This window comes from Dermacentor variabilis, chromosome 1, assembly GCF_050947875.1.
Source record: "Dermacentor variabilis isolate Ectoservices chromosome 1, ASM5094787v1, whole genome shotgun sequence".
NCBI classification, from domain to species: domain Eukaryota; kingdom Metazoa; phylum Arthropoda; class Arachnida; order Ixodida; family Ixodidae; genus Dermacentor; species Dermacentor variabilis.
Window position 1 is genome coordinate 276,075,774 of NC_134568.1, and position 18,311 is coordinate 276,094,084.

At 50.8% G+C, this 18,311-nt stretch overlaps 1 protein-coding gene across 1 annotated transcript in view; it reads left to right on the forward strand.

Moving 5' to 3' along the window:
* The window catches only part of LOC142565013 (uncharacterized), a 72,702-nt gene that overhangs the window by 24,658 nt on the left and 29,733 nt on the right, over positions 1-18,311 (forward strand). The window lies entirely within an intron of this gene.

The following is an 18,311-nucleotide window of genomic DNA, read 5'->3' on the forward strand; positions in this document are numbered from 1 at the left end:
TTCACCTGTGCTCTTTGAAGGTGAAGCTTGCCCGGAGAGTATGCTGTGCGTGTCTGAGGATACAGTTGTGCCCGCCTTATCCGCGATGCGTGTTACCGTCGCCTGTTCATCTCCGGCTCCTATCTCGTTCGACGCTGCAGTGGAACCTGTACATCGGAACTGCCTCAAGAAAAACGTGTTAGTTCCGCACTGCGTAGTCTCAGTGACCAATGGATGTGCGGGGCTGTGGGCGCTAAACTGTTCCACTGAAGCGGCAGTGCTACCTCAAGGCCTAAAGATTGCCACGTTTCAGGAAGACTCGCCCGTATCGGTGGCAGTACTTACAGAGCTCCCCGATGGAGGAGCAACCAGTGTCTCTAGCCCCGGGAGCTCGAAGATACTTTCCATGATTGACAAGTCACTCAGCGATCACGAGCGTCGACTTTTGATGGCCCTGCTTACGAAACATACCTCGGTATTCGACTTTGCGCAGCGCGATGGCCCGCCATCAATTCCTGCGTCCAGAACTCGTCACCGCATCAACACAGGAGCCGCCCAGCCAATCCGACAAAAACCCTATCGTGTATCTCCGTCAGAACGCAAGCTAATCAGCGATCAGGTCCAAGAAATGCTATGCAAAGGCGTCATTCGAGAATCATCTAGTCCTTGGGCAGCACCCGTGATATTGGTGAAGAAGAAAGACGGTACGTGGCGGTTCTGTGTTGATTACCGTCGCCTAAACGCCGTCACTAAGAAAGATGTATATCCGCTCCCACGAATTGACGACGCCATCGACTGTCTCTTTGCGGCATCTTACTTTTCCTCAATCGATTTACGGTCAGGTTACTGGCAAATTCCTATACACAAGGACGACAGAGAAAAGACAGCATTTGTAACACCCGACGGACTATTCGAGTTTAACGTGATGCCTTTCGGGTTGTGTAACGCACCTGCAACGTTCGAAAGGTTCATGGACACGATATTACGCGGCTTAAAATGGGAAGTTTGCATGTGCTACTTAGACGACGTTGTGATCTTCGGGCGAACGTTTAGTGAGCACAACAAACGTTTGGATTTGGTCTTGAACTGCTTGGAGAAAGCGGGCCTTGTGCTCAATTCAAAAAAATGCCGTTTTGGGGAACGACAAACTCTTGTGCTAGGCCATCTCGTCGCTAAAGAAGGCATCCGACCAGATCCACAAAAGACTGCGGCCGTAGAAGCATTTAGAGTACCCAACTCTGTCAAGCAGTTAAGAAGTTTCTTGGGCTTGTGCTCCTATTTTCGCCGATTCATTCCCCGGTTTGCTGACATGGCTCATCCCCTTACACGCCTTCTCCAAAAAGGCGTTCCCTTTGAGTGGACTGCAGATTGCGACTCATCGTTTCGCCAGCTCAAGTTCCTGTTGACATCCCAACCAATTCTTCGGCACTTTGATCCTTCATCACCAACTGAAATTCACACCGATGCCAGCGGCGTAGGCATCGGCGCTGTGCTAGTTCAGCGTGTTGACGACAGTGAGCACGTGATTTCTTACGCTAGCCGGTCCTTGAGCCGCTCCGAGCGCAACTACACAGTCACCGAACAAGAGTGTCTGGCGGTCATCTTCGCCGTGCAACGGTTTCGTTCGTATCTCTATGGGCACCCCTTCACTGTGATAACAGATCATCATTCGCTATGCTGGCTTGTGAATCTGCGGGATCCCTCAGGACGACTAGCGCGCTGGGCCCTCCGTCTACAGGAATACGATTTCGTTATTTGCTACAAAAGTGGCCGGCGACATGCTGACGCTGATTGTCTCTCTCGGATGCCACTTCAAACAACTGAATGTGATGCGGACAATTTTGATGAATACATCGCTTTTGTGTCCCCGGAATTTCCGGATATGGGTACCGTCATATCCGAGCAGCACAAGGACGAGAGCTTACAACCGCTCTTCGCGGCAGCACAGGAGTCACCTGCAGGCAGTCGCTTTCGCCTACGTGATGGCGGCGCGCTGTATAAGAAGAGCTACTCGACCACCGGTGCACGCTACCTTTTAGTTGTCCCCAAGAACCTTCGCCACCAAGTATTACGCGCCATGCACGATGACCCAACTTCCGGTCATCTTGGTTCCACACGTACACTCTACCGGGCTCAAGAACGTTTTTACTGGCCTAAGATGCGGAAAGACATCGAACGGTACGTCGCCAGCTGCTCTCAATGCCAGCGCTACAAGTGTCCGCCACAAGCGCCACATGGCCTGCTTCAACCAGTTCCCCCTTCTAGCGTCCCCTTTGAGCAAGTTGGTATAGATCTTCTGGGCCCTTTCCCGCGATCCTCCAAGGGTAATCGTTGGGTTATCGTTTGCGTAGATCACCTTACCCGCTATTGTGAGACCGCCGCATTGCCATCGGCCACAGCTACAGAAGTTTCTATCTTCTTGCTGGCTAACGTTATACTCCGACATGGACCTCCTCGCATAGTAATCAGCGATCGTGGGCGACAGTTTACCGCGGACGTGGTTGAAGAAACCCTTCGTCTGTGTTCATGTAGCTTCCGCCATTCTACGCCCTACCATCCACAAACTAATGGTCTGGTCGAGCGCACAAACAGAACGCTTGCCAACATGCTATCCATGTACGTCGATTCAGCACACAAGAATTGGGACAGTATCTTGCCTTTCATTACCTATGCCTTCAATACCGCGAGACACGAGACCACTGGTTACTCACCATTTTTCCTTCTGTATGCTCGTCCGCCGCGCTACACCCTCGACACCATATTTCCCTACTTCGCTCATGACAACGAATCAATTGATGAGATCCTATGTCGAGCAGAAGAAGCGCGACGCCTCGCTAGGCTACGCACCCTAGCATCGCAGGACCGGTCCAAGATCCGCTATGACGGGCGTCACCGCCACGTTTCCTTCGATCCTGGGGACCTTGTGTGGCTCTGGACGCCGTTGCGGAAGCGTGGCTTGTGCCAGAAGTTTCTCGCCCACTACGTCGGCCCTTACGTTATTCTGGAGCGCCTCAGCGAGGTGAACTACCGCATTGCACGTCTCACGAGCAGTGGACGACGCTCGGCCAAGGCTGAAGTGACGCACGTCGCGCGTCTGAGGCGTTACAACGCACGAGATGACTGACTCGCCCGGCGGGCTTCGTCTGCCAGCGGGGAAATGTCACAAGCTGTCATGAACCACGCCTGCCGCGGAGACAACGAGAAGAAAGAAGAGAACGACGTTGGACAAGCTGCCGCGAGACCGCTCTTCAACAACCGCGCCTATCAACCAGATTCATCTGGTTCTGCGTTAAACACCTCGTGTGTAACAATATTATTACTAAATTAGCCATAATTGCATCCTGCTGCGTGGACGGATTTGGACCTGCCTGCAACTGTTAACAAGAGAAAGGGCGAATTCTCTTTCATTTATTGTTTTTCTTATTTCGTGACCCGAGCTTTAGCGGAGTTAGGTCTCACGATCACTTGGTGCCCCTGCTGTGTCAAGTAGTCTATGCATACACTTTGTGCACCAGGGACATAGCCAGCAAATTCTCCCGCGTGCGATGGGGTTGACGTGTATAACTCACGTGGGAGTATGAACCATTATTATAGAGATGACATTCGTGCCCGTCATCCCTGGCTGCGCCCCAGGTATGTACGCAAGTGGTGGCGTACGACTTGGTGTTCTGTGAAGTGCGCCTTACGCCGTCTAGAACAGAGACGGCGCGAGAAGAGCGGGTTGACTGGCCAAAAAAGCTTGCCCTGGCCTTCCGCTGCGCGCTGGGCTCGAGAAGCTGGGGAAGGGAGTGAAAAATCTAGGGATTGTGCAAAAGTGGTACAGCTAGCTATTATACAGTGTGTGTGTGTGTGTGTGTGTGTGTGTGTGCGCGCGCGCGCACCAAATTGTGCTATCTGCCATAGACAATCTTTAAACAATTCTAACCCTTGATCTGAATTACTCATTGAAGCGGCCATTAGTTCTACGAGAATTCAAAATGTTCAATTCAATAATTAACGTAATTACGCTAATTAACTTCTTCATAAATTACTCTACTCCACATATTTCGATCTACGAATTATAGCCGCTGAGTTCGCACGGCGTAACAACTTGGAGCGAATTCTCTGAACAGCACCAGTTCTGATATATTAATTTTCAAAGTGTCCGTCGAAATGCATGGTGTTCCAGTTACTTTTATGCTTCGATACATAAAAGAGCGGGTTCTGATAAAAATAACTGGAACCCCAGTGCGTGTCGTCGGACACTTTGAAAATTATCTCGAAACTGGTGCCATCCAGAGAATTCGTTCCAAGTGGATGCGCCGTGCGAACTCAGCGGCTGTAATTCGTAGATTGTGGCGTAAAGTAGTTAACTAAAAAGTTCATTAGCGCAATTACGTCAATTATTCAAATGAACATTTTGATTTCTCGCAGAAGTAATGGCCGCTAGATCGAGTAATTTAGATCAAAGATTACAACTGCCATAGGGAATCTTTAAACAATTTGGTGCAGATAAGAAAAAGCACCTTGTATATGCACGGGCCAGAAACAAGTGTCTATACAGCGTAAGACGAAGATACAGAGAACACAAACCGCAGGAAAGGCGCTCTGGCGCTGTTTCGGCTTACAGGGAAGATGAAGCCAACCAGGGCCCTCACCGAGATATCGTCGCTACAAATTTATGCAGTGAACGCCGCGTTCTCCCAGCAGGGCGACCTTGTTCTCAAGGCGTCCACCGTCGCGCGCTGCCGCGACCCGCGCTCGCACGGCCTGCCCGAGCTCTGCTGAGCGGGCTTTTCGGCCGAGGTGGCGGTGCGGCTGTCGTCTCACCGGTGACGCTGGTCGTTTTGTTGTCTCGGCCGCTGGGACGGCCGTCTGTCAATACGCACCAGCGGGCGTTCGCCCGTGTGTGTGTCTCGTTTATCATCGCCGCTCCCAACAAAAGGAGGCGCGTACGCCGAACCGGAGATTCCTCCCCTCGTTATTTCCTCCTCCGCGGGTGTCACACCTGCGCGCATGGCCGGCGACGTCGTGCATCGACCCTGAGCGCGCGCTGCAGCTGCGGCCGTCCGCCGCCGCGACTGTGGCGACCCCAGCAGCAAGTGATGCGGCGGCACGCTCATTGTTCCCTTTAAGGCCGACGCGGCCCGCTGAGGCTTGTCGTCGTCCGAGCGTTCCATCTTCTTCCGTGCATCTATAGGAATATATAGTTTGGGGCCGGCCTCACTTCGGCAGCCCAACAATGGGGCGTCGAAGACGGAGCGCCGGGTCGCCGCGGCGGCAGTCACTCCTGCTTTGGCGTGCGTAAGTCATCGCGGTCTCGCGCCTATAAAAACTCTCACCGGCGGCGGTGCACCGCGTCGGGTCCTGCAGCGGTCGACCGTCCGCATTCGGCGCCAGAGGTGGTTTCTCGCGATGGCGTCACGCCTAGCAGCACTTTCGAGTCGTCCTTGCAGTTTGAGTACGCGCACGATCCCTTCTGTCGTGTTGGAGCAGGCCAAGAAACGGAATGGAGGAAATCCAGAAAATGCGGTGCAAAAGCCTACTCGAAAAACGACTCGGTTCACCCCAATGCACCGTGGATAATCATGAGAATTAAAGGTCATTCCATTGCAGTGTATTTATACGGTCAGGCATGAAAGCAAAGCCGTAATGAATTGAAAGTACCCTTTCTTTTCGTTTTGTATCGGACAGACGCAAAGTTTCCGTCGCGGCAATAATGAAGCGACGTTCAACAGGCATAAAAACTGGGCCGTATGTTCCGGTGAACTTTACCACGAGCGAGGGGGTTAGTCACATACGCTACACATAGTGAACGAACGAAACTGCACCTGCGGCACGCAAGAAGTTGCACATGTCGTTTTGCCCCACTGCCGCTCTCGAGTGCAGAACGTATAACGACCCCCCCTACGCCCCCCCCCCCCCCCAGGTAAAAGAAAAGATATGCGATAAGTAATTCATTACGAGCGAAAAAAAGTTTATCAGTGGCGAGTGATCTTGCCTTGACAGGCCGCCGGGCCGGCTCATGTGGGCACCCTAAGTCGGTCATAGATCTGGGGGGGGGGGGGGGTATTCTGTAAGAGTCCACCAAGTGGACTGTCCGTTTCGGCCGCTGCGGATTGGATACAGCTATACGAGCGAGGAGGAGACGAGCGGTCCCAGCCAATCAGCAGCGGCTGAAATGGACAGTCCACTAGGTGGACTCCTACCGAATACCTACCCTACTCTTGTAGCAAGCTTACGGTGTCGGCGACATCTGTCGTACGCAAACCATGCGAGTGAGACCTAAGTACCTCGAGTATTGACTTGCGAAAAGGTTTCTTCGAACGCCTTTCAAGTCACCTTATTAGCAAATTTCGTCACACACTGCAGCCAAGTGCGTCGATTGCTGGTTTTAATCGGCCGGGCACTGAATAATTGCGTAGCGCGGATCATGCATAATTCTGCTAGCTTTCTGCTAGCAGGCTTTGCTTTCTGCAGGCTTTGCTTAGGAGCCGCCGCTTTACTCATACTGCGTTCGAAGGAACTCGAAACTTCACTTCGGAACGAATTCATTCCTGTATATACAGATTTTAAATGGAGCAATGATACCTTTTTTTTCATGGTATTTATTGCAAAGTATAAATGATTGTTGCGGGAAGCATAAAAGACAAAGTAATGATAGCCTCCTTCAGTGGCGCGGTGACATCAAACACATAGAGCTCCATAAAAGCTCATGCTCATTTTTGGGACAGGCTGCTCAAGCAACGGTCAAGCTTTGCAGGAAACCTGAAATGGTGGTAAGGATAAACACCTTGCCAAAGTAGAACACCACGCTGAACTAAATCCACTGTGTATACATTATTCAGTTGGAGAATCATTTGGCTGAAATGTATCGCTTAGGAAATTATATAGGTTAGGCGTTTCGGCTCTGCATTCCTGTCGTACAAACTCTGAATTCCAATAAGTTCCAGTTTATCGTCCATTCCACAAGCAATGATTAGATACATATAGTATGCAGACGTCGAGTCCCAAAGCGAAGAAATCTAATACATCGTCACAACTAGTTAAAAACCGCCACATATCGCACGGAATGAAGGTTTAGATCAGTCTTTTTGATGAGTTCGTTGAAGTGCACATACCAAAGCAAAATGGCATCTCTGCAGCTTCTAAACGAGTTTTCACTAGTTTCGGGTACATCGAACAGGCGACTATCCATGGATGACGGTGGATGGTGGATGGATGGATGAGAGAAAGGGAAAGCAAAGAGGTGAAACGCAGATATTGGCTTAAATGTCAGTTATGATAGCGCAGGCCCGGTGGCGTCGGTTTGTTCTCCGCCTTGAACGTGGACGGACAAAGACGAAGCGCACTTTCGGAAAGGTGGGCTGCGGCCGGCTCTCAGCGAAGGCTGATGTCTACTCCAGTTCTATAGCTTTGGGCGTCAAGCTTTCATCTGTGCCCTCAAAGAAAACGTGCAAGTCTGGTTTAGGTTCACATTGATAGCTTAATTCAACAAGTGGACCAAGTTGCGGTTTGCATTAACAGGCCGTCCTATGCGCTGCTCAATCTCGGAGGCCCCGTTAGAAGCCGGCCGATTCGGTCGTTTTTGCCGGCCGAGTGGCGCTGCGATTGTTTATTTATTTTATTTCAATATAACGCGATCGAATGATTTGGCCCAAGTAGGAAGGGCTGCAATAGTACACAGTAAAGCAAACGACGGAAGAACGAAATTTACCTACGCTTGAAGCTAAAGGGGGTTAAAGCTTTGAATCAAGTAAGTAATAAATAAAAGCGGTGCAGGAGCCCTTTGCCCCTGCACGTTGAAATACCGAGGGGACTATACACGTATTCCCATATGTGCTTATCGACAGCCTTAACACAGTGCACCTTTCCCATGCTCCACTCAATGAAATTAAGATTCGTCAGCGATTGCACTTAGTGTTGCTTTGCGAGCACTATTCAACTAGTTACAGTTCGTTCTCCTTCAGCCGTGCGGAGAGCCCGAATTCCCGGCGATTGCGCTGAGCTCGTATAGCGTTAAACGTCAATCTTCTCGCGCGGCGTTTTGTAGTTTCCGAGTGCTTGCTCATTTCGTTTTATCTCTCTTCGCCAGGGCTGTTCGCTCGATTTCGGAGAAGGGTCGAGAGGCGACATGGGGGTGGGGGGGGGGGGGGGGGCTAACACCCACACAACCCGAGTCACTGTCTGACCGCGTGATTTCGAAACTGGTGGTGCTGCGCTGCCTGTGCCTCCTTGCCGGCGTTGCCTAACCGGTGACATTAGGCGTTCGCAGGGGGGAGCCGCGATAAAGAAGCAGTCAACAAAGGCAGCTGTGTCGCGACAGTGTGGAAAGACGCAATGGTATTTCATCGTTGATGCGTGCTGCCGGCGGCTGGCGGCCGTCGCGTTTTGAAATCGCGCGGCGTGGCTGGCGGTCAGGATTGCTCTATTTTTGCCGCACTCGCGAATCATGTCGTCTGTGCGTTTTTTAAAAGTTATTTATTGTCTCTTGACGATGTTGCGTGTGTTGTAAAAATGAATATGTTGGAACTTCGTTCGACGCTGTGATTGCATGCCAGAATAGTTCAGACCAGGGAACGGTTCAGACCTACAAAAAAAAAAAAAAAAAAACCGTTTCTTTTTGTTTATTTTGCCATGGACGCTTTAGTTGAAAACGAATTTCGTCTAATTGCCTTTTCCATGGAAATGTATTATGCACCGACTTCGGGTGCGTCCGGACACGAAGTATCGCGGATGCGTTGCCAACTATAGTCATCTTTGGTGAATAGTTGACTCGCTGCTGGAGACATCTTCATACTTTTCTCTATACGTTTGAATAAATTAATGCGCCCTCTCTTCGTCAATCCAATCGCAAATGTACATGCATTACTCGCAGACAGTGTCTCTCTGCGCTTTTCCATTCGTCATAACTTACCGGGGACGCCAGCCTGCCGCGAATGCGCATCCACATCCGCAACTGCAGCTTGTAATTTAAATGCCCGGTATATTCATATTTATCTCTGCTCGTCTAGTGCAATCCGGCCTTTGCTGTCGCAGATGCAGTCTCGCTGTCGGTCGTTGAACGTCTCACGTCCCACGTGATGGTCTGCTACCGTCATGGTATAGCGACTACGAGCAAATGCATCGTCGTACAGGAGTGCTCACTCTTCGCACAGCAGTGTTTCTTCGCCCGCTGCCGTGTACGGATGCTCGCGCGCGAGTCAGAGATAAGCTTTAATGATATGCTGGCGATGTTAGCCAGGCTGATCGCATGCCATGCTACTCCAGGTTGATTTGCATTAAAGTGTGCTTCTTTGCGTTGGGCACTCCATGTCAGAGCATAGTGGCACAGCCACTTCACATGGTGGTATTGTGAGATTATATTGAAATTTGGGAAAGGGCTTGTGCTTAACGCTTATTTTTGTTCAATGGCGCGAGTTGCATAACTTTGTGGTTTCGAAGGTTCAAGTTATACGTTGCAACAGCAAATACGCAGACGGGATTAACAGTTAGCGATGCTAAAAAAAATTACTGGAAGAAAACAGGTTCATAGCATTTCAAGAGGTGATCTCGCTTTTATCCAATTTCGTGATTGTTGCAGAATCAATCACGAAGTGAACCTCATATCATTACGTGCGCACTGACTCGAGATTCATTTGTTTCTCCAGTTGCAGCGAGCTTAGTCGTAGTTATCGCAATGCTCGCGATAGCGATGGCGTTTCCCCCTCCTTATCATACATTGTTTATTCCTTCCACCTTGGCATATACTGATTGTTGTTGTCGCCTTTTAACTTTGGCAACGTACCCCCGAGGACGGACGGACGAACATACATACATGCATACATGCATACATGCATACATGCATACATGCATACATACATGCATACATACATACATACATACTGTTTCCTTTCTTTGCCTTCCATCATCTCTCTAAGCTTCAGAGATTTGGAATATTTCTCGCACCACAAATCACAATTGGGGAAAGAGCAGAATGAGAGTGAGGAGGGTGGATGTCTAGTGCCAACACTCCTGTTGGCTGCTTCATATTTTAAGGCCGCCGTATATGTCGTTAGATTGTCGGGTAGCAGAACGCATTGCTCTTAGCGCGTGTGGCAGCTTCGCTCAGCTAGTCGTCATTAAAATTCCCACACGTAAGGTATCCGTCGGTCCCCGAACATCGAACTGGGCGTGAACATCTGCGTAGTACGTCTCGCTTAGGTAGGTTCTTCTCCAGTTTCACCAGTAAGCTTAGCTGCCGGAGCAAATAATCTCGTCCTCTGCCGAGAGTCGGCTGTCTGCTATCCTTTAACACTGCTGTGTACCCTCGTATTGAGATTCTCATAGATGGTAGTTTGTCTTTCAGGTGATCCGATTTCTCCTGCTGTTTTGCTTTGTGACCGCCCACTGATGCGAGCACGCGGTAAGAAAAAAAGCGAAATACAAGCGCCGACATTTACGTAGGGGGTGGTCACCGTGGCTTTCTTCACGTCTGGCGGCGCGGCCTGCCGGAGATTGGATCTGTTTCTATTTCGGGAATAGCTAATTGCCGGCAGTGGGACGCCCGAAAGCGTGCACCGCACACAGGTGCGCTTCGACAGCCCCCTCTCTCGCTGAGCCTGAGCACCGCGGCGGCGGCGGCGGCGGCGGCAAGCTCCACCTGCGCGCTGCGCGGCCGTAATCCCGCTGCTGAGGGAGGAGGGCAGACGCGCCCGCGTTTGTCGGCGCGCGCGCTCCTGTGACCTTCTTGGAAAACAAGGTGGCCAGCCCGGACGTAACTTAGTTGCGCTGATCGGCGGTGTCTCTCACGTATCTCGCTGGCTGCTGCTTGTTGCTGCCAGCAGCAGCTCGGCGGGCACCGATTTGGTTGCGTCCTTGCGTGCGCGAGCCGTTCCCTGCATTTTTTTTTTTTTTAACTCGCTGCAGCAACGCGCATAAAAGCGAACTCCGTCAATGCCGCGTTAGTCGGCGCCAAAAACTGTCCCGCGATAGGGTTGCAACCCCCCCCCCCCCTTGCTCTCTCTGGATCATTGCCACGTTTGTCTGTCCTTCTTCTTGCTGTGCTGTGCATGGTATATGCGGGGGGAATCGCGTATGGTCTTTGCTGCGTGCGGCTGCTCTACGTCGTGTTATTTAGTCCGCGCAACCATTAAAAGTAAATTGCGGGCCCACACTCTTCGCTTCCTCTTTCTTTGTCCTTGCAATCTCCCCTCCCGGCGCGGCTATCTGGGTAGTGAAATCAGACACCCATGTTAGCATGCGCTTTATGGCGCAATTCCAGACCCCGTCCGGAATATTGGTGCCGCACGAAAACCTCTGACGGCTTTCGTCTCACGGAACTGTCGCCACTGAAATAGGACGCGTTATTTGATCGCAGTGGTTTTGCGATCTCCTCGTGGTTTTCTGTTATCATAAATGATCTCCGAAAGGGTGCCTATGGCTTGGAGCAGCTTTTACCAATGCGTACTCTTTCTTACCTTATGTGAATGGCCACAAGTCCATATTGTGAAATTTGCCGGTGCAGAGAGACGATAGCGCACCTTCTGTGTGGTTGTCGTCGTTTTAGTGCACAAAGACAAGTCCTCAGCACCACGCTCGACAGGATTGACAGCCGTCCCCTTACCGAAGGCAGAATTCTTGGACCCTGGTCCCTTCCCCGATGTCGGCACGAACTGCTTTAAAAGCGCTAGTGTGCTTTTCAGAGGAAACAGGGTTCATTGAAAAACTACAGAACGTGCGAACTGATGCTTTTCTTTTGTTATTTTATAATCCTCTGGTGTTTTCTTATCTTTTCTGCCCCTTACCCTATCCCCCTGTGCAGAGTAGCCAACCGGACACTTAATCTGGTCAACCTCTCTGCCTTTGATCTCTTGCTCTCCTTCCTTTCTACGCGCAGATTTCGCACGCATTAAATATGTGCGCGCTTTCGGCACTTTTGATTGTATAGAATGCTGTTAGTATAGACTTCAGTCCTCGCAGGAGTCGGCATAAAAATGTAGTAACCACTGAGAAAAGCCAACGGAAGAAACCCCAAGCACGACGAAGCAAAAAATTGCAGATCCCACGAACTGCGGGAATCGAAGCGATCTGTGCTGCTTGCCTTGATTGACGATAATTAACGCCGATTCTTGTGGTGAATGTTTAAGTCAATCAGCGTTTAGTGCAATACTAGAGTCGTGAGTTGCTGTTAAACGTTACTTGCGTGAACCACTTGTTTTTGTCTACGTAGCACACAGAACAGACGTGTTTGCTTGAGGCGTCGATGTGCACCGCTGTTGAGAGCCTGCGAGAAGGTTAGCACTTTCATTGCCTCACATGGAGCAACGCATCGGGACAGAAGTCGCGACAATTACACTATGGGGCTCTACGTGCCAATCCCACACTCTGATTGTAAAGCACGCGTCATTTGGGGACTCTGGATTAATATTGATAGCCTGGGATTCTGTACCGTGCACCTAAATCTGAGTACACGAGCGTTTTTGCAATTCGCCGCCGTCGAAATGTGACTGCCGCGGTCGGTATCGAACCCGCGACCTCAAGCAACGCCGTTGCCAGAAAACTACCGCGACGGGTGCAGAAGTGTTTATTGCATGGGCGGCCGCTTTTGTAAGGTCTCCTAGACGCTGCGGTGGTTTAATGCAGGTTAGCGTCTACACGCGCTGCGTCAGTTCTCTGCTTGGTAAATTTGCACAGGGTTGCTTTTTTTTTGAAATAGTAGAAACGTACCGTACCGTAAATTTATCCAGCATGTCCGCAACCGCTGTCGTGTGTAATAGTATTGTTTCCTTGCGTTCTTACGTCGCGTTTTCCCTCTACTCCGCCCCCCCCCCCCCCATGTATGCTAGCTCCGAAGAGTGGCAAGGCCGTTATTCACTCGTTTTGTGACTGCGTCGGTTCTACCCACTGATCTCCACTAGAGGGTGCAATTTTAGTAGAGGTCACTATGTATATCATACCTCAGTAAACCACGCATTAGGTACTATAGGTGATTATATGTCACCACCCCGTTTCAAAGAGGATGTCAATAAGTCATTATCATCATCAGTGGTTCTACCCACCTACTATCTTCCTCATCTCTGTCATTCTAACTCCCATCTGGACTGTTGTAGGTTAGTACAAAGGTAAGCGCTGCAGTTTCTGCAATGCTTTTTGCGGGTGTTCACGGATAATTACAGTCGTCAACAGGGTACTGTGAAGACGCCCAGTGAGTTAGAGTGCAATTGTGGGGATGCCATGGAAAGGTTCAAATGGGTTTCTCGTGTCGCCTTTCCTCTCTGCCGCGCTCCTGCCATGTATATACACGGTCTGAGCCACCCCCCGATGCAGCGTGCAAGACAGGAGAGCAGCGAAAAAGTCGAAGGAAGAGGCAAAGAAAGCTTCGCTTTAAAGAAGTAAATCGCGACAAGGACAAAAACGTGTATAAAGGACCTGTTCATGTTGTAGCTACGGAAACTACACCTTCGCATGTCATCCTCAGTACTTATTTATTATGTCTGAGAGCCCTTGTTGCCAGGGAAGAAGCTGCAACGACTGTAACGAAATAACAAAATCATATGTCATTCTAAAATTCACTAAGACTGTCAAGCTTTATCAGCCATGCTCTTTGTTATTGCGGCGTAAAACCACAGATAAGTACACTATACTCGCGGACAACTTTCTGTGGCTATGAAGGGAATGCTACGGAAGCGTGGCTGCTGCACATGTTACCGCGTCAAGTGGTCCGGCAGCATTGACCGTGCTTTTGTTTGCTCGGCACAGACGCTGAATTGACGCAGCTTCCACGTGTGATGGTTGTACGTATGCTCAAACGCGGAAGGAGAAAGCCGCAGAGGAAGTGAGCTTTTACACTCAGTGGTGTGTTCTGTCTTATTTAACTGTTGCTAATAAGGTGCTTACGTTTTCTCTTCCCCATCCTAACCTAACGTGGATTAAAACACGGGACTTGTAGCGCTCTCACTTGTGCGCGCTTTGCCTCCGTAGATTTCCCTTCATAGCCACAGAAAGTTGCCCGCGAGTATAGTCGGATATCGGTCTGTGTTTTACTGTTGCTTTTTCTCTTTTTTTTAATTTGTAAATTACTGGACGTATCTATATGAGTGGCCGCGATTGTGAGCGGATAAATTGTAATCGCCTCATTTTATGGAAGGCTGGGGGTGGGAACAGTCTTTTTATGGAAGAGTGGTGGACAGACTGCCTGCCTCCGCCGTCTTTCTGCATTGCCTTGCTGCACGTACATAGCTCCTTGCACGCTGTCCGTTGTTCTGTTCAACGTATCGAGACTAGGTGTAAAGATACTGCTTCAAGTTAGGCCGACACCTAAAGTACTGCCAGGTTTATTGTCATTCTGTTCAGCCGTTCGTGTGGGATGCACTTAAAAAAATATGTAAAACACGCACGCAGAAAAAGGGCGTTTTGATATCCACACAGTACAAAGCGAGATGCTTCAGTATTCATCTACATAGACACTTCAGGTGCACAAGTCCCCTTGTCGAAACGCTGGCTCTAGCGACCCTTGTTGGACCACTCTTGATCATTTCAAGATCTTCCTGGTAGTCATTTGTCTTGCTTTGCTTAGAGATAAGCTGTCATTGGTTGCACTCGCATCATTTTCAAGCGAGGATAATCATGTTAAGCGGAACAAGCAGAGATCTGTTTCAGAAGGCGAGTTGGCTAGGATTCCACCCTTAGGAATACATGCTGCGTGTGGCTTTTTCTCATTTTTTAATATTTTTTTTTATTTCTCTTTGTGGTGCGTGTGTGGAACGGGGGCGGGGTTGGTTGTACTATCTGCGCTAAAAGTTTACATGACGCGCGATCTTCAAGAAACCTGCATATTTCCGTAGATTGAGCAGGAAGCGCGAAACTCGGAATTACAGCCAACCGTAGTACCTATATGCGGCAGGCATGGTGATGTGCTGTTATATTGGCTGCAGGCACCAAATGTGACGCAATTACGAATTTGCGCGAAAACCGCGCCCCGCAGACTTCTGGTGCCAGCTGTACATACTACGGGGATAAAATGTTGCAGACGCGATCAGGTCAGCACTGCGCACAGCTAGCATATAGAGCTAAAATGGGAGAGCCTGCGTCAGGAAATAACACTCCTTCCTTTCTTGTTGGATCATCCAGTCGTCTGGAGCGTCGTCGCCCGTCGTTGCAGCTTTGATGTCTGCAAAATATGTGACCAGGCCAGTTGGTGATCCATGATGCTGATTCACAGCGCGGAAACAAGGACGAAAAGAACGTAAACGAGAATACGCTCAGTTTTTAGGGCACGATGATGCTTCGTTCTGAATGTTCGCCCATGTTGTATATGTATGGTATGTTGGTATGTTGTCGGGTGTGCGTTTCAATCCATCCATCGTGGCCAATCCCCTTCGTGGGTACGAGCCATGCTTCAAGGCAACAACTCAAAATAATATGTAGCGAAGTATGTGACAGGGCTAGTTGGTGAACCACGATGCAAATTCTGTAGGCCCCTGATGCCTGCATGTTCCTTCTGCCGTCGATGTGATTTTCCGAGGGACTAGTTCATTTGTACGAAGGCCTTTCATAAGCACATCCCGGAATATGAGATGCGTGCGCTCTTCCTTCCCTCAAGAATTTCGTAACGCGTTGCGCAAGGGCTCGCGCGCCCGGATCAATTGAACACTGCTGGCCGCCGGCGCGTTCGTGGCATTGTGTGTCGGATTACTGCAGCGGAGCGCGCGCTTCGGTGGAGCTGTCGTGGATTACACGGAAGCCCTAATTGTGTGACTGCCGAAGTTAATCGAACTCGGGGCGTTACGTAAACGCCGCGGCCGGCCCCTGCGGCGCGAGCACATCTGCCAAGGCTATTACGGGCGTGTGTCGCGGCACCAACGCGTTGACGTTCTGCGGTCACTGCGGGGCCGGCACGACCGCTCGCGGGTCCGCAGACTGCGCGGTTTTTTGCCGAGGTGCGAAGAGGCGCGCGCCTGACCTTGCGTGACTTTAGTGCGGGCGCCCCGCGGCGCTAGCAACAAGTGCGACCATGACGACACCGGCGCGCAGAGCCGCAGACGCCGCCGTTGCGCAAAGGGCGCCGCCGTCTCGTGCCCCTCCGGCGGAATTTTTTGTTGTTGATGTTTCGTTTTTCTGCTCCCCGCTGTGCGGCGGGGGCGGCTTTTGTGCGCGCGTGCCACCGGGGTGAACGTGCCCCGGCGGCACGGGTGGCGCATGACTAACGGCCTTCGGAAGCCGGGGTCACGGCCAGATCGAAGCTGCGCCGCACGATGCTCTCCCACCTGTCCTGCCCGTCTCGCGGCCTTCCGCCGCATGCTCTGATTTATCCCGGCGCTCTTGATGAGCCAGCTGTATTCCGCCCTCCTCCGCTGGTCGATGACACGGCGGGAGCCGGTCGCGCGGCGCAACCAGCCCAAGTGCCCGCCGGTTCCTGACCTCCTCCTAGACAGCTGTTTGTAAGCGCACGGGAGGAAATTCACCCGGCGGAATAGTTCCTGATAGAAGGTAATGCGCTCAAGTGCCCGTATGGGAAGCTTTCCTCCCGTGGCTTCAGGCCTAAAAGACGGCACGCCTTTATCGGAGGTTGGCGCGGGCCTGCCCTTCCGACCCCAACAGCGAGCAAATATCGTATTAATGCAAAATGGGGATCAGTAGGGAGTGAGTACACGTGTATAGTGAGTTTTTCGCTGTGGTGTCAGAACATCGACTGCGATTGCACTGAAAGTCATTAATGTCTTTGTGTGCTCTCTTGCTCACATTAAGCTTACCAGGAAACTCATTACTTCCTAGCAGACCGCATCTTTCTTCCTGCATTACTTCAGATAAGCGCGAAAAAAAAAAAGATTAAAGATGGTCTTTTACTTGTGCTATCCGTAACTGTCATTGCCCCACTTCTCTAGCAGTTGGTTAAATGCAGAAAATAAATCGCGCCTCACATGGTATAAATGTATTTGTAGAAAGGCAGTTTCTTGTTATTCCAATTTCTGCCCTTTACGCGGTCGTCGTTGCACACTGAATGTTCACAGTACAATGCATGATCAAGCTGCCGTCGTCTGCGACTGCAGCCGCCATGGAGCCAGCTCTTGAATACCGGCGGAGATGGCGTTTGCGACTCCAGGCTTCTTTCTGTAAGCGGCTTGTTTAACTAGGGGATCAGCGAAACTCCGGTGAAGCGGCAGTGGTCACATGAATGTAAGCGTATAGAACGAGTGTGTTTTGACGTCGATAGTCTTTGGCAGCCTACGTGCTTTGATGTCGAAAGCGCGCGCCTGATTACCGAATTGCGTGACCTCCTCCCCGCTTTTCCTCCTTCCCCTAAAAGCGCGTCCCTCCCACTCGCAGCGCGCAGCTCCTTGAGGGGGAGAGGGGCGCGCTCGTGACTAAGGCTTATCCGTGACTACTCGAGTGAGGCCACGCTGGCTTCTAATGCAGCCGTAATGAGCCTGATCCCGCGCTTCATTCTGACTGAGTTGTGCTCGCTACAGTTAGCGATGAGGTAGTTAGCGCGCTGCGGCGCCCGGCGACTAGGCGAGGCACCGGTATCTGAATTTTCTGGCGTACGAACCGCAGAGAAAAAGAGCTTGTCCGCGCATTCGCGCTCACGTTCGAGTGTTTCTTTCGCCTATAAACGATTTTAAAGCGGCGCGGTTGCCGCCATATTTGGCTGTTAATGCTATTAAGCGTACACAATTCATCAATCAGCAAAATAGCCGCGCGAACGCGCTCGGCGTTGCAACGGTGCGTTAACCCGCCGTCACCGTGTGCGAGAACGATAAAATGTTCATTAAAGGGATCATTCGGCCTTGTCGTATATAGGTTCCGCGATATTGAGTGTGTCGTGTTTTCTCCTCCGTGCAACAGAAACAAAAGATATATTTCTTCGAGCGACAGAAGGCTACAGCAGTGATTTTACCACACGTTTTCTTTCTTCGGTCAGAAACTGAACACCGCGTGGCTCGGCTTCCACATCTTCACGACGTCATGCATAGATCGTTCGATCATGTGTGTTTCGCCATAATCTCAGAGGCACGACAGATTGTGGTCTGAGTTGGCGTTGGCACATGCTATTGCATGTGGCCTTATAGTTGAAGCGTCGGGCTGCTGCGCTCCGAGGTTCGATCCCGTCATCGGGCACGTAATTCAGTTTTCGTTTTTCTTTTTTCTTTTTTTAAGTGTGACCTATTCGGCAAGACAGCAGCAGCACCTAGCAGCCATGGTCAGGAAAGTCTGGTATGTTTCGTAAAGAAAGCTTCGCTGTTATATAAAGTTGGCCCCAGATTACAGTGTAGGCGTACTAAAGGATAGCTGCCGCGCGGTAGCCCAGTGGCTTTGACATTGCACTGCTGAGCTCGAGGTATCGCGGGTTCGAACCCGGCCGCATTCCTATG